Consider the following 7,886-nt stretch of genomic DNA (forward strand, 5'->3'; position numbering starts at 1 on the left):
AAAGGTCTAGTGTCATCAATCTGCTCTGAGATACCCGGCTGCTTCCCATAGTAAATAACCTCATATTAGAACACAGGTTTGGAATCCGCTGTTGTCACCTGGCAGTCGCCTCTGTGAGTGAAAAATGTTGTCATGACCACAAGAATAATCTCTCTTTATGAAAGCATGGACATTTTGTTCATGAACTGCTTGGGAAAACATATTTGTGTCTAGGGAAGGAAGTCACTTGAGACACACCAATTGAATTAAGATCCACTTTATCATCAGGATAATTTCCTTCTGATGACACTCTTTGGTTATTATTACCTGGCACCAAAATATCTTCATGATTTTGCAAACACATTATTTATTTTCTTTATAGTAAAACTTTGATGATGAAAACAGGCACTTAAAATCAACATTGCATTTCTTTGAACATAAATGTGAAAATAGCAGAAGCTTATAACATTGAACAGTTAAAAGATTGCTTTTTTATATCCCCTATTAGATTATTTGCATACCTTCTATCTCTATATATGAATAAACAACCAGTGTAACTCTGCATCATATATAACCACAACAATGGTAAATTATATTCTCTCTCTCTCTCTCTCTCTCTCTCTCTCTCTCTCTATATATATATATATATATATATATATATATATCCAAAACCACTCTATTGTCATGTATATCTAAAAAAAAGAAAGAAAAACTTTAAACAATTATACTATATAGATTTAGAAGTGTTGTGTTAGTATACTATTTAAGTTATGGACTTTCATAAGATAGTTTTTCAAAGAGTAGTTTTGAAACAGACATCCATTTTCTTCAAAGTGGAATTTATTCTAATAAACACAAATTAAATTTACATATCTGGCTGTAAATATAAAAGGGTAAATATTATTTCTGTTAACAACTTAGTTTTTAGAAAATTACCAATCATGCTTTGGTTAGTTTGTTAAGTCATTCTACCTTAAAAAATGTAAATGAGAAAATAGAAAACAGATCAAATATTTCTGAGAAAATTTTACTGTTCTAATTCACATGTAACATAAATATATAAAACCTATTTCAAAGAAATGACATGAGAAAAAGAATATAAATTATATCATAAATAAGTGTTCATCTAATCTTTTAGAAATGATACTTCTTGATATAGTGGGTTATTTTAATTTGGTTAGGTTTGCATAATCAGCTTTCACTGTATTACTATTAGACATTGTTGGACTGGAGTCCTCAGATAGCAGTAGTGTCACACTCACCTTGTACCGAAAGCCTCATCTCCTCCCATGGGACACACATTGGACTCCTGGGATAGTGTCTGGTACTGGAAAGTTGGAAACATGGGACCTTTACCATGTGCCCATGCAGAGTACTGGGGGTGAACCCTGCTCTTGCTCCTTCCCAGATGCAAATTTTCCAAGATGTTAGCCTCCTTGTCCTTCTGAATGGAAAATCACACAGGTCTGGCCTCATGTCGAAGTGATGACTGATGTTGTTTTCTACCTACAAGCAAAAGGATTTGCACCATGAGCTGTTCTTCAAAAGATGTGTAATTCTTTGCAGCGTGTGACAGGACTGTTCCCAAATCCCCATGGTCTACATTGATATTCTCCTGGAGAGATTGCCCTAAGCAGCAGAATTTGTCTCCTATCACCAAGTCCTCTATTAGCATACATCTAGGGGATAAGACTGTTCTTCCAGCTAGGCCACCATAAGCAGTGGCATATGTCACTTTGTCTCCACATACTGGAGTACATACACCTTCCTCAATTTCACTGAAGCTTATATACAAGCCAGCCTCCACGAGCCTCAGCTCTGGGAGCCAGAGCAGGAGCCAGTGCAGAGAGGCACACTGGGTCCCCAGTAGACAGTGCCCAGTTATTACCCCTGCCATTCCTCCTCTCTGGTGTTGGTGCCAAGGAATTGGGGAAGTGATCTGTGGAGCCTGGCAGGGGAAATGAAAATCCCAGAAAACCTGAAGCAGGTAGTGAAGGACAAAAGCTCTTGAGCATCCTTTCTAAATTCTGCAGGATCTTCAACCACCTCTAGTTACTGCCAGAGGAATAAATTAGCAGAGTACCATCTGCTAATGTACACACATTAAATGGCAGTACAAAAAAGAAGAGGTGTGCAAAATTACTTGATTATGTGGGGACTATTGTTCAGTTACAATAGAAACTAAATGTGCTGTAAGAGAATATTCTGATTTTTATGACTGCAAATAGGTTTGACCACTTGAGAAAGCAGATTGGCGATTCCTTAGAAAACTTTTAATGGAACCACCATTTGACCCAGCATTCCCACTCTTAGGTGAATAGGCCAAAGATTTAAAATCACACCATAGTAATGCAGTGACATTAGTGTTCATAGCAGCTGAATTCCCAGTAGATAAACTGTGGAAACAATCTAGATGCCCTTCAATATTTGAATATAGAAACAAACTGTGGTACATATGCAGAATGCAATATTATTCAACCTTAAAGAAGAATGAAATTACAGCATTGACAGGTAAGTGGACAGAGTTGGAGAATATCATGGAACAAAATAAATCAACCCCCAAAATCCAAAGGCCAAATATATTCTCTGATAAGTGGAGCATGTCCATAATAACCTGGGGGAGAGTCAAGGGAAGAATGAGAAATTTTGGATTGAGCAGAGAAGAAGAGGTGGAGTGGAGAATGTGTGGGAGTGAGATGGTGGAATGAGAAAGACATTACTACCCTTTTTATGGTATGATTTAATGAATGGAGTGACTCTTCATCATCTAAAACCAGATAAATAAAAAGCTGTGCTCTATTTGTGTAAAAAATTCAAAAACTTCAAATATCTAGATTTTAATTTTCTTGATAGTATCTTTGGCCCCAGAGGATTTACCAATACAGAGCTTGAGGAAGAAACTGTAGGTAAAACAATGGCCTGAGGCAAAGACTCATTAAATATAAAGAGGAGGAGCAAAATAGAGCAACTGAATTGGGAGCATATACATGAAGATTCAGATGTACTAATCACTGTGGAAGGTTCTCAGAATAGATCAAAATAAAACTATAGAGGGCCACTGAAGAATTGAGGCAAATACTGGTACCTGCAGCAGAAAGATAAAAATGTTCAAACTGAGTTAAAATTATAGAACCTTTATTTTAATCCATCCAATAAAATTGTGAGAACAAGGTACATCCATGATGTGTCACTGTATTGGGCAAACTGAAGAAGATGCAGCTGATGAAGCTTCTGATTCTGAATGACACCTGCAGCGATGCCAACATTAAATCACCAGCCCTTGCCTTTTCTCTTGTGGCAACAGCCCAGGCTGCTCCTACAATCATAACTGGGGCTACACGTTTTCTCTCACCAGTGACCCTACTGCAATGCCTTTGATCCAACAATTACAGACATCTGTCATGCCAAAAGGAATTTCTCACATTCCTGCTGCAATTGTCCCTCCAGGGCTAGAGGCTGGATTGATCTACACACCCTACAAATACCTTACACGTTGGCACCAACCACTTCAGTGCTTGAGTACCCTATTAAACCCAATGGTGTGTGAGGTGCAGTGACTACTAAAGTTTGAAGGCCCAATATGTGTGTCCATCCTTTCCAAAAAAATTGTGAATGAAGGTAGAGCTGATACTGGTAACTAATCTATGAACTTCTGGTCTCTGAACTCTTTGCCCAGTAATGACATGACTATGTCTACCTACTGATCACTTAAGTGGTTATTGATTTTGCTTTCCTGTGGTCATTGCAGCAGGCTGAGGGACTTGTCTGTTCATTAATCTTACAATCTAGACAAACAAAAGATAAATAAAATGTTGTCTTCAGCTCAGCTTTTTCTCTCCCAACTCCATCCCTGTGTGGATGAAAGGGGTTCTAGAACCTGCACTGAATAGTCGTAAAATATTTGGTCCCAAATCATCCCATAGCACTGATCATCTTTCAATGTGTTACTCCAAGATTAATTTACATTTTCATTTAATATGCCACTGCTCTGTTTGTTTTTTGTTACACATGCAATTGTTTTGATTTATTTATAATACACACTGTGCCATTATGATTTTCGTTTTGTTTTGTTGGTTGAATAACTTGTAATACTCAAACACTTGAGGTGACAGTGAAAAATTACACTATAATTTCTTTCAGCTTTATTTCAAATATATTTAACCTGAATATTTTGGATGTTTATCAAAGGTCTTTTATGGGGAAAATAAATTTATAAAATAATAGATGTTGGCTCTGAACAAATTTTGAAAACTTAGTTGACAAAATATTGGATCAATGAAAAAGAAACATGAAATTTGAAATCTGAGTGCCTTGGTACTCAGTATTACCATTTTTTTCTTACATTTTTTTAGTTATCACTGGACCTTTATTTTATTTATTTATATGTGGTGCTGAGAATTGAACCCAGTGCCTCACATAGGCTACTTGAGTGCTCTACCATTGAGCTACATCCCCAACCCATCATTCTTTTTTTAAAAATATTTTTAGTTGCAGATGGACACAATGCCTTTATATTATTTATTATATGTGCTTAGGATCAAACCCATGGCCTCACATGTGTGAATTAAGTACTCTAATATTTAGCTACAACCCCAGTCCCTGTATTATCATTCTTTATTGAATTTATTTCTTTTTTAAAGTATATATTTTAAGACGTAGTTTTTACAATTTTATGTAATTTTAGCATGTTCAGATTGAAGTGATGCTTGTATGTTACCATAGAGCAGACATTTATATTTTGACTAGAGTTTATTATTATCTTAATAGTTTTCATGCTCTCTCTATATAGCAACCAACCTATTTCCAATGAGAAACATGTCAGTTAATGTACTTAATGCCATTGGTACAAGTTTATAATGTATGTTTTCAACTTGTTTTATATGTATGTGGTTTACAAAGAAAAAAAAACTTCTTGATTGAGAAAAGGATACAAACTGTAAAACCACAATTTTCATAAATGAAAATTGCCAAGTGTTTCCCAGCCCTTTCTTATATTGGGTGTCTTGACTGGAGATTTATTTAGCTAATAAATGGATCAATTAATTAAACATATTTGAAATTTAGTTGGGATTTTACATAGATTGCAATTTAATTTTTTGTTTCTTAACTGTATCTATTCACCCACATCATTAATTTAGTGAATGTTATAATAATAACCTGAAAATAAACCTAAAAAGCAAACTGAGGGGTTTGGGAGGTCTGAGGGTGATGATGGGGATCACCAAGGTAACTGCTTTGAAATTCATTGAGATCTACCTCAGGAACATTTACCTTTGTTTAGTGTGTTTTATTTTACAGAATGAATTTCAAAAGCAACTGTTACAAAGGAAATATAATTTTATATAAAAATATAACAAGAAGTACTAATATTAAAATTATTAAAGAAAGAAAACATAAATCTGTAAATTCTATACGTAATAGACTGTTATGATTTTGGAACCATAAAAACAGCTCCTTTTTCAAATGTTGCAGGCTAATTCCAGGTGCTGTGCACTAGAGGTATCATCTTAGCTGTGTCCCGGGGCCAAAATTACTTCTCTTCCTGGTGTTTTATGGAGTCTATAACACAGAATCTGATAAAAGAAGTTCCTGTGGGATAAGTTGCTGGCCACAGAGAGTGTCCAGGACAACAATTGTTTTAGGATATGCAAGATGAACTTGGGCCCTGATCTCTCCTGGGCTCTGGACAGGGAGCACTGAGGCTGGTATGCTGCCTTCAGCTGAGGGTGTTGTCTGTGGGCATAGAGTGTCTATGAATGTCCTCAGCAGCAAATTCCCATAGACATTCACCTTCACAACCTTCTGAGGCAGTTCCTTAGACAGTGAACATGAGGCAATGGGAAGGGTTCTCTAGGATATTTGGGTGTAAAGGCTGAGTAGCACACATCTGGGACGCTGAGGAGTAGCACCTGTGATGACACAGGGTGGAGCAAGGACCCTGCTCCTCCAGCCCTACCCTCTGTAGCTCCATCCTCAGACAGCTCTGTGCACTGATTTTAACCAAATGGTACCTCCCCTTGCATGGCCATGGTCACATGCAACTGGGGCCACTTTAGTGCTCTCATTTCTTCTGATGGATTGAATAAAGTGCAACAAAGAAACTTAAGGAAGCAATGGAGCATATGTGTATTTTGACCTCTGCTCTCCCTCCCATTCTTTCCACACTCAAATTTCCTCTTCCTAAACTGCTTTATCACCTTTGCTGCATTGAACACACATTTTAAATCAGGAGAGGGCCCCTGTTACAGGAACTACTTTCCAATTGTGTAATCTTGACCTAGGAAAGGAAGGGTACATTCATGCATGCTCAGAGCCAGCAAAGGCAGAAGAACCCAGCTATTCAGTGTTCACTAGAACAGAGCCAGATTGTTTATGTATCATGCATCAGGCAACAACTCAATATTTCTGAAGCCCCCCACAACTCAAGCTCAGTGCATGGCCATGCAGTATTGCTCAGTATGATTCAGGGGTGTCACCTGTGGTCAAAACCAGGACAAGACTAAGAATGTTGGTGCAGTGAGATTTAACAGACTTTCAAGGTCCAAGGACCTCAAAGATCTGGATGAGGAAAGCACATTTAGAAAAGTCATAAAAGAGGGAATAATGAAACATGTAAAAGCTACAGAGTCTCTACATAAGAAAGGATAAATATTAGAAACCAATAGGAAATCAATTATGTACAGATTTCTGCTCCTTTTCTCCTCCTCTTCCTCCTTCTCCTCCTCCACCTCCTCCTCCTCCTCCTCCTCCTCCTCCTCCTCCTCGTCCTCTGCATCAGTTTCTACGTCTTCTTTGTGGACCATGGCCTTGATGGTGACAATGTGACCTTAGAAAAAAGAAAGGCAGAGTTAAAGTTGAGAACTTGCGTTGCTCCTGCTCCTTGTGTTCTACAGCCAAAGTCAAAGCTCTCCATTCTTCCTCTTGTCTGCATTCCTGTCTCCTGGTCTCCAACACCTCACCTCTGCAATGAGAAATAGATCTAGGATACCAAGAGCTCTTTTACAGTTTACGTTCTGCCACTGTACTCAGTAGGGGTATCTGTGTCATCCTGTTCCTCCAAGATGCAGCCACAGTCTCCCTGACTTTCTGGAGTTAGGTCTCTTGAATACAAACACATTCAGATTTTCCTCCTAGTCCCAGGGCTTGGGAATTAGATGAAGACTGGAGGTTAGAGACATGTTGAAAGAGGAACTTCTCCTCACTCTTTTACAGAACACAGTGGCCTGTCCATAGAGTACTGAAACAATTTTCTTTAAGTTGCCCACATTTGAGAGTTTATCTTAAACCAGGAGTAGACAAAACAGAGAAGAGAAATGCTGCTCTATGAAGCAAATATGCAGAGAGGAATGTTTTGAATTCTTACTCACTGCTTAGAACTAGAGAGATCTTTAATTACAGGTTCACAAACTGACTCTAAGAAAGTGTGTTCCACTAGATTTCTCCCATGGTGGGTTAAACCTAAAGTGCAGATCTTAATTCTTTCATGCCAAATGCCAAAAATAAAATAGCCTACAATAACATCCAAGCTACTTAATGTGTAGTAGAGGCAAATTCAGGACCGAGTGGGACTTGAATGGAAGATTGTGTTTAACTGTCAAAGCAGAAAAATGTCTTCTTACAAACTGGATACTCAAAGTCACGAGGTCTACTAACTCTTATTTTTATAAAAGCAATACATATTTCTGTTTATTTTATTTCATGCCAATCCCTCATTTCTCGCATGAGTAGGTGAACTCAACTCCTTGAAGGACACCTTTCCCATTTTGTCATACACCTAGGGCTGTTCCTACCTGCAAGCTCTTCCTCGTCACTGTTTTAATCATAATATTTGCTCCACATCCAACCTTTAGAGACACAAACATCAGCAACAGTGTTATTTAAGATTGTCTCATGCATCATTTGTCACA

General features: G+C 37.7%; 1 pseudogene; it reads left to right on the top strand.

The window, feature by feature from the left end:
* Nucleotides 1-2,441: 2,441 nt before the first annotated feature.
* On the top strand, nucleotides 2,442-3,526 carry LOC143399110 (KH domain-containing RNA-binding protein QKI-like; annotated as a pseudogene).
* The last annotated feature ends 4,360 nt before the right edge of the window (nucleotides 3,527-7,886 follow it).

Source organism: Callospermophilus lateralis, chromosome 1 (genome assembly GCF_048772815.1).
Source record: "Callospermophilus lateralis isolate mCalLat2 chromosome 1, mCalLat2.hap1, whole genome shotgun sequence".
NCBI classification, from domain to species: domain Eukaryota; kingdom Metazoa; phylum Chordata; class Mammalia; order Rodentia; family Sciuridae; genus Callospermophilus; species Callospermophilus lateralis.